The sequence below is a fragment of the Rhineura floridana genome, chromosome 6 (genome assembly GCF_030035675.1).
Source record: "Rhineura floridana isolate rRhiFlo1 chromosome 6, rRhiFlo1.hap2, whole genome shotgun sequence".
Classification (NCBI taxonomy): domain Eukaryota; kingdom Metazoa; phylum Chordata; class Lepidosauria; order Squamata; family Rhineuridae; genus Rhineura; species Rhineura floridana.
In genome coordinates, this window is record NC_084485.1 from 119736701 (window position 1) to 119749675 (window position 12975).

The 12975-nt window shown below is 46.1% G+C and overlaps 1 protein-coding gene across 14 annotated transcripts in view; it reads right to left on the reverse strand.

Annotated features, from left to right (window-relative positions):
- ZNF644 (zinc finger protein 644) overlaps positions 1-12975 on the reverse strand; it is a 112889-nt gene that overhangs the window by 90972 nt on the left and 8942 nt on the right. For 12 of the 14 annotated variants that reach the window (XM_061633629.1, XM_061633623.1, XM_061633627.1 and 9 more), the window contains one exon: positions 7753-7798. The exons of the other annotated variants lie outside the window; for them this stretch is intronic. The gene's annotated coding sequence lies outside the window, so the exon portion shown is untranslated. The remainder of the gene's footprint in view (positions 1-7752; positions 7799-12975) is intronic. 14 annotated transcript variants of the gene reach the window in all.

Consider the following 12975-nt stretch of genomic DNA (forward strand, 5'->3'; position numbering starts at 1 on the left):
TGTTTTGTAGTGTATTTTAAAACAGTGTTTCATTGCTGGTATGTTCTGATGTTGTTTGGTTTCTGTTCTTTGTTTGTTTTGCTTTTTGATTTTCTTATATTTGTTCTATTCATATATTTTCTTGTTTATCCTCTATGTACACCGCCCAGAGAGCCTTTTTGGCTTAGGGCGGTATATAAATTAAATTAAATAAATAAATAAAAATAAATCTGATCCACTACACTGCTCAAATGCAAAACGCTGACCAATGTGTGGGCCCAAGCCAATTTTAGACAAGATATTGGACAAAAATGAATAAGAAAGTTGGGGTTTGCGTTCCCACAGTAATGCTTAGGTCATCCCAAATCATACAGCCGCACCTTGAGGAATAGGTTTATACCTATTTTGGCAATTAATGGTTTGGACCCATGGGATTGAATCCAATTAAGTAATTGCACGGAACTGCCACTTGCACAATGGAACTACCCCTACTTCTCCTTGCATTGCACCCCCTCACCTTCTCCAGATCTGCTCCCAAGTGTTGCTTACACAATGACTTGTCAGTAGACTGCACCCAACACAAAGCTGGACTTGACTCTGTGTCATCTCATAGAGGTTACTCTCCTAGATCTGTAGGTCTCCCAAGTCGTAATTTGGAGTTACGATTAATTCCCATATTCCAATGCAGCTCAGCTACATACCACCTAGATCATCTGGGATTATTTCCCCCTTACGGTTACCCTTGAATAGACAGAAATTTACTGTACTATCTCTAAATACACATCTTCCAGTTAAGCCTTTCTAAACAGCTGTTTGACTGGTCTGAACTTCACCAGGCCTTTTGAAATCTAAGTCCAGAGTCACTGAAATGGAAATGGACTGCCTTCACATTGATCCAGACTTATGGCTACCCTATGAATAAGGTTTTCATGGTAAGCGGTATTCAGAGGGGGTTTTCCATTGCCTCCCTCTGAGGCTAGTCCTCCCCAGCTGGCTAGGGCCTGCTCAGCTTGCCACCGCTGCACAAGCCAGCCCTTTCCTTGTCCACAACTGCCAGCTGGGGGCAACTGGGCTCCTTGGGACTATGCAGCTTGTCCAGAGTCATTACAGAAGTGGAAATAGCCTCTTACTAATTTTGTAGTTGACCACAGAGACTACTGTCATCAGAGACAGTGTTCCTTTTGCCACTGGGCTAAACAATCCATCTATACTGAGCAGCCACTTCTATAAACATGCAAGGAGAGTACGTTTCTCAAAACATCTGATTAGGAATCCACAGGTGTTCTATCAGAACTTCTCATCTGCAGAGAACATTGCACATGCCCTGAAACTCAAGACTGCTCAATCAGTAATTACCAAAGTTAGACTGACTTGATTGATTTTATTTACAAGGTGGGGGCTGAGGGACAAGAAACACAAAGATTTTGCATTTTATTTTATTTTTTCTCTTTTTCCCTAATAAAATTCTTTATATTTTGACATTTGGCATCATGGGTTTTGAAAGGTAATTCTCCAGAATTTCTCACTAAAACCTTTCCCAGTATGTAAGCTGTTTTTTTGTGTCCTAATGACAATTGACAGGGTTCTATAATAATTGGTGATCTGAGCTTTGGGAACACAAGTCCAAAGGCTCCCTCTCTGTTTATATTCCTTGGGGCTAGGCTGGAAGGAAGGGAGGGACCTTGAAAATACGGCTTAGAAACTTGATCATACAACTGCACAGCTACAGCGTGGCAGAAGGTTCATTCTGCCTAACTGCAGCCCAACATAATTCTTTTTTGGGGGGAATAGTTTTATAAAAAGGGGGCTGCTATTAAGAGATGCCATTACAGGAGCGCGCACACCCCAGTATTTATTCATTTTTACATATTTTAGCTATTATTATTATTATTATTATTATTATTATTATATCCCTCCCTTCCTCCCAGTAGAAGCCCAGGGTGGCAAATAAAAACACAAAAACACTCTAAAACATCATAAAAACAGACATTAAAATATATTAAAACAAAACATCTTTAAAAAGATCTTTTTGGAAAAGCATTAAAAACATTTTAAAAAGCAATTTTAACACAGACACAGACTGGGATACGGTCTCTACTTAAAAGGTTTGTTGAAAGAGTAAAATCTTCAGTAGGCGCCGAAAAGATAACAGAGATGGTGCCTGTCTAATATTTAAGGGGAGGAAAATTCCAAAGGGTAGGTGCCACTACACTAAAGATCCGCTTCCTATGTTGTGCGGAACGTACCTCCTGATAAGATGGTATCAGCAGCAGGCCCTCACCTGCACAATATAGTGATCGACTGTGTATATAAGGGGTACGATGATCTTTCAGGTATTCTGGTCCAAAGCTGTATAGGGCTTTGTACACCAAAAGCAGAACCATGAACTTAGCCCGGTAACTAATGGGCAGCCAGTGCAATTCTTTCAGCAGTGGGGTGACATGTTGGTGATACCCTGCCCCAGTGACCAGTCGCACCGCTGCATTTTTCATCAGCTGCAGCTTCCAGACCAACCTCAAGGGCGGCCCCACATGGAATGCATATTAATGAAACCTAGAGTTTACCAATGCATGGAAAACAGTGGTCAGGCTATCCCAGTCCAGAAATAGCCGCAGCTGTCTTAGCCATGGAGGTCATTGGGCCTCTAGCAACAAACATGGATGCAGGAGCACCTCCAGACTACGAACCTGCTCTTTCAGAGGAAGTACAACCTTAAAGCAGGCAAATGACCAATTATCTGACCTCGGGAACCACCAACCCACAGCACCTCCACCTTACTAGAATTCAAACTCAGTTTACTGGCCCTCATCCAGCCCACCACCGAGTCCAAGCACCGGTCCAGGGCTTGCACAGCCTATCCCCACTCAGATGTTACAAAGAAAGAGAGCTGGGTATCATCAGCAAATTGCCGACATCTTGCCCAAAAGTTCCTGATGACTGCTCCCAAGGGCTTCATATATCTATTAAACAGCACGGGGGACAAAATGGTACCCTGCTACATCCCATAGCACAACTGCCAGGGGGCTGAAAGACAATCGCCCAATGCTGTTGACTCTGGAGGTACGATCAGAATCAGTATAAAACAGTGCCTCTAATACCCATCTCACCAAGTTGGCTCAGAAGGATGCCACGTCAATAGTATCAAAAGCCACAGAGAGCTCAAGTAAGAGTAACAGGGTTGCACTCCCCCTGTCATCCCAATGAAGGTTATCCATCAGAGTGACCAAGGCCAATTCAGTCACATAACCAGGCCTGAACCAAGATTGGAATGGGTCAAGATAATGTTTCATCAAAGAATACTTGCAATTGCTGCACCACAAACCTCTTGATCACCTTCCCTAAAAAGGGGTTTTTTGCAACCGGATGGTAGTTGTCACAAACCAGTGAGTCCAGGGTGGGCATTTTCAGCAGTCAGATCACCGTCTCTTTCAGGGTGGCTGAAACCACTCCCTCCCACAACAAAGCATTGACCACACCCTGGATCCACTTAGTCAAACCCCCTCAGCAAAGTTTAATGAACCAAGAAGGGCAAGGATGGAGAGGGTACATTGCTGGCCGCATCATCACAAGCACCTTGTCCACATCAGGCCGCATCAACTGAAACCGATCCCAAGAAGTTGCAACAAACATTGCACTGGACACCTCACTGGGGACTACACTAAATGTGGATAGGGCATCTAAACTGCTACGGAGGTGAGCAACTTTACCCTCAAAGTGTCTTGCAAACAATTCATAGTGGGCCTTCAAAGGGTCTAAAACTCAATTTCTTGCAGTTGATGTCAACAGACCCGACAGTACGCAAAAGCTCCACTGGACAGCTACTTAAGGATGTGATGGTGGCAAAGAAGTAGGTCGTCTTCACCGCCACACAGTAGGCATGGTTGATTATTGGAATGCATAACACCTTTAAGAGTGTCTTAAAGTATTGAGCCACAAAAGATTCAATACCATCTCAGATCTTGCTTCATACACACATAATTTGGGGTAGACCAAAGCTTATTGTGAGGTGCAGACCGCAGTTTTATTATTTTCTACGTAAGTGGAAGCTCATTATAACGTGTGGGTCAGGGGACAAAGGATGCACCAGTGCTATGGGTCCCACATTATAACAAAAATTGCAGTACTGTATATAGTATTGTATTCGAGAATGTCATACCCACGGTATATATCCAAATCCGCAGTACAGCAAACCGTGTTACAGTAGGCCCCACTCATACGGCAGGTTACGTTCCAGACCCCTGCCTAAAAGCAAAACCCACCAAAAAGTGGAACTCATTCAATAGAATGGCACCCGACGCCTGAAAAACGCCGTAAAAGCGTAACAAGCGCTGTATGAGCGGGGCCTTACTCTAATTGAACACTGCCGTATTAGCGGAACACCGAAAAGCAGGGTCCTACTGTATAAGGAGCTTTCACTATATTTGGACTATTATTGGCATGAGGGTGCCATGCTTGTCAGTGTCCTGTGCCAAACCTAAGTGCTGGATTAGACACAATTTATTGCCATGTTGCAGATGCCACTATCCTGGAGTCAGCAGGTACATCAGTTGTGTTGGCCCAAAGCTTCTTATTACCGTATATTCCGGCGTATAAGACGACTGGGCGTATAAGACGACCCCCAACTTTTGAGAAGATTTTCCTGGGTTAAAAAGTCATCTTATATGCCGGAATAACAGCCCCCCAACCACAGCCACAACTCTTCAACCCGCTTGCCCCCATAGCAACCTGCCCTCAGCCGCAAGAAAGACCCTGATCCCCGTTTAAAAAGCCAGCGTCCCTCTCCCCTTTCTTCCCTGCGTGGCCAGCGCCCCCTCGCCCCATAGCCCGCACCGACCTTTGCCCACCAAGAAGTGGATGTCGCTGAGCACCTCATTCTTGAAGAGGAAGGCGAAGCGCTCCTGCACCGTCGGCTTCGTCGCCTGCCAGTTGTAGGCCGGCTCCCGCGGCGCCAGCAGGCCGGAGGCAGCGGCGGCGGTGGAGGGCGCCGAGGAGGAGGCCGCAGGGGCAGCTGTCGGCAGCGGGTTCCCGCCTCCGCCGCCTCCCGCTGCTGCTGCCGCCCGCTGGTTGTGCGTCAGCGGAGGCGCCGGCGCGGCCTGCGGCGGCAAGAGCAGCGAAAGCGGCCCGCCGTTGGCCGCCCGAGGAGGAGCAGCCACCGCCGCCGCGGCCCCGTCGCTCGCCTGAGCAGCCGCGCGCGCAGGAGCAGCAGCAGCAGCGGCGGGAGGCGGCGCAGGCGAGGCCACCACGGAGGAGAAGGACGCGGGGAGGCTGCTGCTGCTGCTGCCCGGTGGTTGTGCGTCAGCGGAGGCGCCGGCGCGGCCTGCGGCGGCGAGAACAACGAAAGCGGCCCGCCGTTGGCCGCCCGAGGAGGAGCAGCCGGCCCCGTCGCTCGCCTGAGCGGCCGCGGGCGGAGGAGCAGCAGCGGCGGCGGGAGGCGGCGCAGGCGAGGCCGCCACGGAGGAGAAGGACGCGGGGAGGCTGCTGCTGCTGCTCCCCGCCCCGGCCGCCATTTTGCGGCGGAGGAGGCCGCGCAGGAGATGGCGGGGACGGAGGAGCAATGGGGATTCCCCTCAGGGGAGGGGACGCCGGGCCAGGCTGCAAGCAGGAGAAATACGGTACTATATTCCAGCGTATAAGACGACACCCGGCGTATAAGACGACCCCCAACTTTTGTGAAGATTTTCCTGGGTTAAAAAGTCGTCTTATACGCCGGAATATACGGTAGTTATTGATTTATAGTCTGCCCTTAATCATAAATGATTCCAGGGTGGTTTACATATAGGAAGTTATACACTGAAAGTATAAAATATACTAGAAACTAGAAAATAAAGTCAGCTTCTGAGAGAGTTCCATTAGCAGCATGCCAACATAGAGAAGGCCCTATTTTGGGTTGCAAATCCCCAATTCCTTATTCTCATCTGCATATTTCCGCTATTGGTGGTATGCAGGTGCAATGCTTGACAGTGTCCCATGTGGAAACAAAGCACTGAGCCCAATGTATTTAAATGCCATCTCATACAGGACATTCTTCTGAAGGTTAGGATAACTCAGTGTCAGCCCAAAGATTATTCTGGGGGCACACCCTCAACTTCTGATTCTTTTCTACATACCGTATATTCCGGCGTATAAGACGACTGGGCGTATAAGACGACCCCCAACTTTTGAGAAGATTTTCCTGGGTTAAAAAGTCATCTTATACGCCGGAATAACAGCCCCCCAACCACAGCCACAACTCTTCAACCCGCTTGCCCCCATAGCAACCTGCCCCCAGCCGCAAGAAAGACCCTGATCCCCGTTTAAAAAGCCAGCGTCCCTCTCCCCTTTCTTCCCTGCGTGGCCAGCGCCCCCTCGCCCCATAGCCCGCACCGACCTTTGCCCACCAAGAAGTGGATGTCGCTGAGCACCTCGTTCTTGAAGAGGAAGGCGAAGCGCTCCTGCACCGTCGGCTTCGTCGCCTGCCAGTTGTAGGCCAGCTCCCGCGGCGCCAGCAGGCCGGAGGCAGCGGCGGCGGTGGAGGGCGCCGAGGAGGAGGCCGCAGGGGCAGCTGTCGGCAGCGGGTTCCCGCCTCCGCCGCCTCCCACTGCTGCTGCCGCCGCCCGGTGGTTGTGCGTCAGCGGAGGTGCCGGCGCGGCCTGCGGCGGCAAGAGCAGCGAAAGCGGCCCGCCGTTGGCCGCCCGAGGAGGAGCAGCCGCCGTGGCCGCGGCCCCGTCGCTCGCCTGAGCAGCCGCGGGCGGAGGAGCAGCAGCAGCGGCGGGAGGCGGCGCAGGCGAGGCCGCCACGGAGGAGAAGGACGCGGGGAGGCTGCTGCTGCTGCTGCTGCCGCCCGGTGGTTGTGTGTCAGCGGAGGCGCCGGCGCGGCCTGCGGCGGCGAGAACAACGAAAGCGGCCCGCCGTTGGCCGCCCGAGGAGGAGCAGCCACCGCCGCCGCGGCCCCGTCGCTCGCCTGAGCAGCCGCGGGCGGAGGAGCAGCAGCGGCGGCGGGAGGCGGCGCAGGCGAGGCCGCCACGGAGGAGAAGGACGCGGGGAGGCTGCTGCTGCTGCTCCCCGCCCCGGCCGCCATTTTGCGGCGGAGGAGGCCGCGCAGGAGATGGCGGGGACGGAGGAGCAATGGGGATTCCCCTCAGGGGAGGGGACGCCGGGCCAGGCTGCAAGCAGGAGAAATACGGTACTATATTCCGGCGTATAAGACGACACCCGGCGTATAAGACGACCCCCAACTTTTGTGAAGATTTTCCTGGGTTAAAAAGTCGTCTTATACGCCGGAATATACGGTATTTTGGCTATTATTGACATTATCCTATTATAATTATTTTTATTATTTTACCATATTAGTAGTTGCTGAAACACCCCAGCATGACATAAATTTTAAGGAAGTAGGTGCCATAGTTCATGAGATAGGTGCTTGAAGATGGCCAGCAACCACTTTGGAAACTGTTTCTACAGATACATGCCAACCTGGCCATGTCTACAAAAAAATCATTTTTTCATTCCAAGCTATGTCCATGTCATTCAAGTGGAAATTGCCATCCACAATGAATTTCCTGAGGAAGAGGGACATGAACATATGCAAAGGCATTTGCTTTTTTGAAGACTTCATGCATTTTGATTTCTTCACTGTGGATTGTTTATGAAAAAATAGGAACTTGTACACTTACAGTAAAATATCATACAGGAGAAAAGCAATTACAGTCACACATGACACACTTGATTATGAATAACTGTTACAGGTTATTATTCCAACTGAGCTACAAACCTGTAGACGTTTTTACTACTTACCTATGTTTATTCCCCTTCAAGCTGCAACCCTGGATCCAATACAAACCTAAAAACAGTAAATAAAAGACTTCAATAAAGTTGTCTTAAAACCAATTTATAATAAACAATCAAGAGTATAATAAGTGGGAGCCAAGCTGTAAAAGGCAGTAATCCATTCTCACTAATAACAAAACACCACATATGATATTTTGTTCATACTTCTGCCTAAGCATTTGTTTGCCCCATTAATGAGAACCTCCATATACATAGTTTTCCTCCCAAGGTCTCCAATAGCTACGTTTTAAAGAGAAATGTGGTAATTAAGACAATATTTAAATATCCTGAGTACCTACCAGTCTTCAACCCTACATGTACAGACAAGTTTCTTTACAAACAGAAGTACTCCAGAAGTTTTCTTGAAATTGAAATCTATTACTATAGACAGGATTGTAGTCACTCAAATCCTAGGCTGAAAAAAAAATCCAGAATGCAAAAAACACAAAAAGAAACACCTCCCCAATCATGATATTTGTGGCCGTAACAGAATGAAAATCCTTTCAAAGCTTTATTCCATGAATTAGCAATAATCCTACTTGGCACAGAATTCCTACAACAAGAAGATATAGACTGAAGCTACAGATCAGGGACAGCCATTACGGTGCCCTGCATATGTTGTTAACTACAACTCCCATCAGCCCCAGGCAGTACATCCCATGGTCAGGGATTATGGGAGTTGTACTCCACAACATATGCAAGCCACCATGTTGGTTACCCCTGCTACAGACTCACATGGGGAGGGAAAGAGCATGCAGTATAGTTTGTCACTCATCTCACTATGCCCATTAAAGCAGCACTGTTTTCCCTTGGCTTTCACTGAAAAAAAAATCTACCACAGGATGATTTCGGTAACTCAGCCAGACACTAGCCTCATTGCTATGCAATGCTAAACCACAGTTTAGTGTAGCAACAGAGAACCTCCAATCTGCAAGCCTCATTTGGCCCACCAGGTACCTCTAAATGGCCCACAAGACCACTTCTAGAAAACTTTGCCCACCCACCAGTCATGTAGTGCCATTTGATGCCACCTGTCATCCATGGTGATCATTCTGCCACTTTCCACAACTTTCCTAAGATTAGACTTAAAATGTTACTTATTTTATATACATTTTATGTATTTTACATACATTTCCCCCCAAGAATAAATGTAAGTAAAATGTTTGGCCCTACGCAGTTTCCACTGGCCCAACCCACAATCAGAATGTGAACCCCAGGTTGGCCAAGTTTGAATCTGGCCATGGGACAGAAACTTGCTAGTTTCTGCTACAGATGTCCAAGGAAAAGGTTGATTGAAAATGGAGGGATTGAGTGTTGGGTGGAGCTAAAAGGAATGACTGACAGGGAGTGGCAGGAAATGACGGGGCTGGGTAGCATGAGGTAAAGTTAGGGGAGAGTTGGGGAAACTTGGAGACATGAATATAAGAAAACCTGCTGGAGTGTTAAGGCAGTTATGTTAAATCAGAAAACTAGAGGAATGTTCCTAATCTGGGTGGATTCTAAACTAAAATATGCCTCAACCCACATGTATAGTGCAAAGGTTACATGAGCAATACCTACAGTACAGAGGGCACACGGGTAATTTTATAGAAGGAGAGTCCTGCTGCTCTGTCAGTAGGTGGTGGCAGTGAATACCTTAAAGATGAGAGACTGACCAGTGTAGGCTGCAAAGTGGGGCGGTGCCCTCCCAAGATTTTGAACCCAAAAAGACCTCCAAAGCCATAGGCCACTCTTTCTCCAACATCCACAGCGATATTAATACATTTCTACTGACTTGAGAGGCTTCCTAAATGTACTTACCCTCTGTCTCCTGGGACGGAAACAGTTAAAAAAAGCAAGCATGGTTACAGAAGGCTTAATTAGGGAGAGCAGAATGCTCATTCATTTTCACTCTCTCCTTTTGTTTTAGTAGCTAACAGAGCGCTGTGGGCCTCTGAATGCCCCCCTCAGCCAATCAGGACCATGCATTCTTCCTGTTGTGGGTCTGCGCCCTGCGTAATTCCCTTCCCTCACTTTCAACACTCACCAGCAGTCAAGCTAAAAAATTGGGTGTGGCAGGAGCTATTGATTTTACTTATTTTGTGTGTATGAGGAAAGGAGAGGAACTGACTGAGACAGCTCAGGTTTCCTTGGATTAGGAGGTAAACCCTTGTTTCAATGTGGCAATTGAGAGAACGATGGCTACTGAATTTACACAGCAGCAGCACATCTTTTCTCCTTGGCTAAGTTGAGATCTGAGAGAGAGGTTGTTTGCTTGCACTGATTTGGGGAAGCGCTTGCCTTCCTTCCTTCTTAGTTTTCTTGAGGTCTGGGGGCTGTAAGGGGAGGCAGAGAGAGTAGGGGTGTATGTGTGATCACTGGCAACTGCTTTGTTGGGTGAAGGGAAGACAGCATTCTGGAGGCTTCTTGTCGAAATGCAAATGAAGAGGCTGCTTAAAGAGGTGTGTGTGCGCACACGCGCATTCATTGCTTGGTGTTCCTGGGGTGGAGAGAATTTTAGTGAGGGGGGCTGCTTGGAGAGATTTGTATGTGTGTGCACGTGTGTCAAGTGTGTGTCAAGGCCAAAAACCCTTTCTGCTTAACAATAGAAAGCACTTTTGCCTCAAAACACACACACTACAAAAAAACCCTTTAAGCAGCTCCCTCTCACCACACTTCAGCATATTCTCCCCTAACTTCAACATATTCAGAAGAAGACTGCCTCTGAAGCTGGAGGTTCCATACAGCAATAAACTGACAGATACCTTTCCTTTTCCAGTTTAGGGGCAGTCTACCTCTGAATATGTTGAAGGAAGCAAACAGAAAAGTATTATTGACATCAAACCCTGCTGATGGACTTCAATCTAGTTTCCATTGTGGGAAGCAAAATGCTGGACTGGATTGACTTTTGACTTTATCCAGCACAGCAGTAGAGGGATGCTATGCTCCGCCATCCCCAGAAATAGTTCCCCTCCTACCAGGCCTACCACGGCTACAGGGCCAGGGGGCATAACAATTATCATTATTAATATAAATGTAGACCTTCACTGTCAGGAACTGTTTTTTATTGAGCATCAGCTGGTTAAACCAGTTGTAGCCCCTTGAAAATCTTGCCAGCCTGTAATGTTCCATTTAGAGTAATCCTACCCATGCCACATGCTAGTGGAGTGCTAAAGGCAAGACTGTTGGGTAACCGCTATAATTTTATCTTGGTGAATGATGTATGCTTGATGAATGATGTATCAAGGTAAGATACTTTTTGGTGCTATGTATTTGTATAACTGTAGTGCTTAAGTGTTTACTTTTTTTTTTGCAAGGGAGGATGGTGACCTTACAATGAGCAACCTCACAGGCTCCACCTGCGTGACCTCATAGGCACCCCACCAGCCTACACTGGAACTGACCTTGTAATGACAACCTGGGGACAGGCCCTAGAGAATGACCCTAGGAACGTCAAAGTGCTTTTCAGAATGTTTGCTGAAAGTGTAACAAATATTAACCACAATTTTTGTATCAATTTCGCTTTCACTTGCCGTCAGAGATGAAATAAATTTTAACTTTGGTTATGATTTGATCTGCACAGCCAATCTGATGGGTTCATAACTTTGTTTGGATTATTTTGTATATCCAACCCGATTACAAATCAGTAAAACATATATGTACTTTCTCACACAATTCCCAGGGATAATTTCTAGAAAAACATTGCAATTTGGAACCTACCAAGCTTGCCTAATATTGTATTGACATCCATTCACAGTTACCAATGTATTTCATTAAAAAAATTAATTTTTAGAAATTGGATTTTTTTCCTATGGAAAAATAAAGCAATGGAAAATATTCCAGGGCTGGTGTGGAGGGGAAGGCTCTAAAGGGTGCATTATGCCATTAGCAAGTAAGGAAAAGAATACTGCAATGATTATAGTAATGTAGAAAAGCTTCATTTTCACAATTACCATTTTCTAAGCATTTGAAATAAATTTGCATAGTTTACAAAAACTTTATGACGTTCCCAAGATGCTTACATTTGACCAACAGATCAGAATTTAGCCCTTGTTTTGGAACAATGGATCAAGCACGGATATCTGACATATTTCAGATATAGTTAATTCCTCACACTCCATTTTTATTAATGAATGTGAATCAGAGATTTATAAGAGCAGGGGAATGTCATTTTTATTACAAAAATCAAATATACCACACTGATTAACATGAAATTCTTTTCAGATTATTTCAGTATTTACAACAAAACCATCAGAAAGAAGTTGAACATAAAAAATTACAGCAAGCCATGTTGCCGTACCAGCACTGATTTCTGGTAGCCATTTTCTTTTTGTATCAAACACTGACGATTCTGCATTTCTTACTGCACTCTCTCTTTAAACCTGAAGGTGGCAATGATTAACTTATGCTCTTTTCTATTTTTCTATAGCTTATACCAAAGAAGATTGCTGCCTAACACAACTTTCATCTGCATTTCAGCTACACTCTATTGCAGAATGCGACCATTTTAATTTGAAAAGGAAATCATTGTCCTTTCTTCTAATAAACTAAGAAACTTGAAAGTAACTATTTATTTACCCTATTGGAGGTACAATACCAACACTACCACCAAAGTACGCAATACAATATAAAACCAGGCTTACAAAAGGAAACCTGAAAAAATCCATGGAAAAGCTTCTTCTAGTCCAGGTCTTCCTGCTTCTCCAAAGATCATCCCACCATCAATATCTAACCAGTGCAAGTTTTCCTCCAAAGTGTTCTGGCATGTTATAACAGCTCAATCAAAGTCTTTAGGATCCCTACAAATCCTAGCATATTTGCAAGATTGAGGCCTCACATCAGAAGACGTTTCATGCTTCTGGAAGTACTTGAAGCACGTCCAAGTCTGGCACAATTGTAGGGGCTGTGATAAACAGCACTTTATACAAGTCTGTAGCATACCTGTTTTGTTATCCCTTTCACTGTCCTATATGCACAGTAAATACGCCAATAAGTACCCAAGAACAGCACAAAACCCCGGAGTTTATTAGTACCAATGAAGTAACACAAGATATAATTCTCTCCAAAACACGAGGTAATGTATCTTTGAGTGCTTTGAACACTCCAAGGTGCTGTAATAAAAAGATTATTAATAATATTAATTGTACAATACTACAAGAAGGTGCATTGGATATAAAGAAACAAACCAGGTACACCTAGCCTACAGAGTCA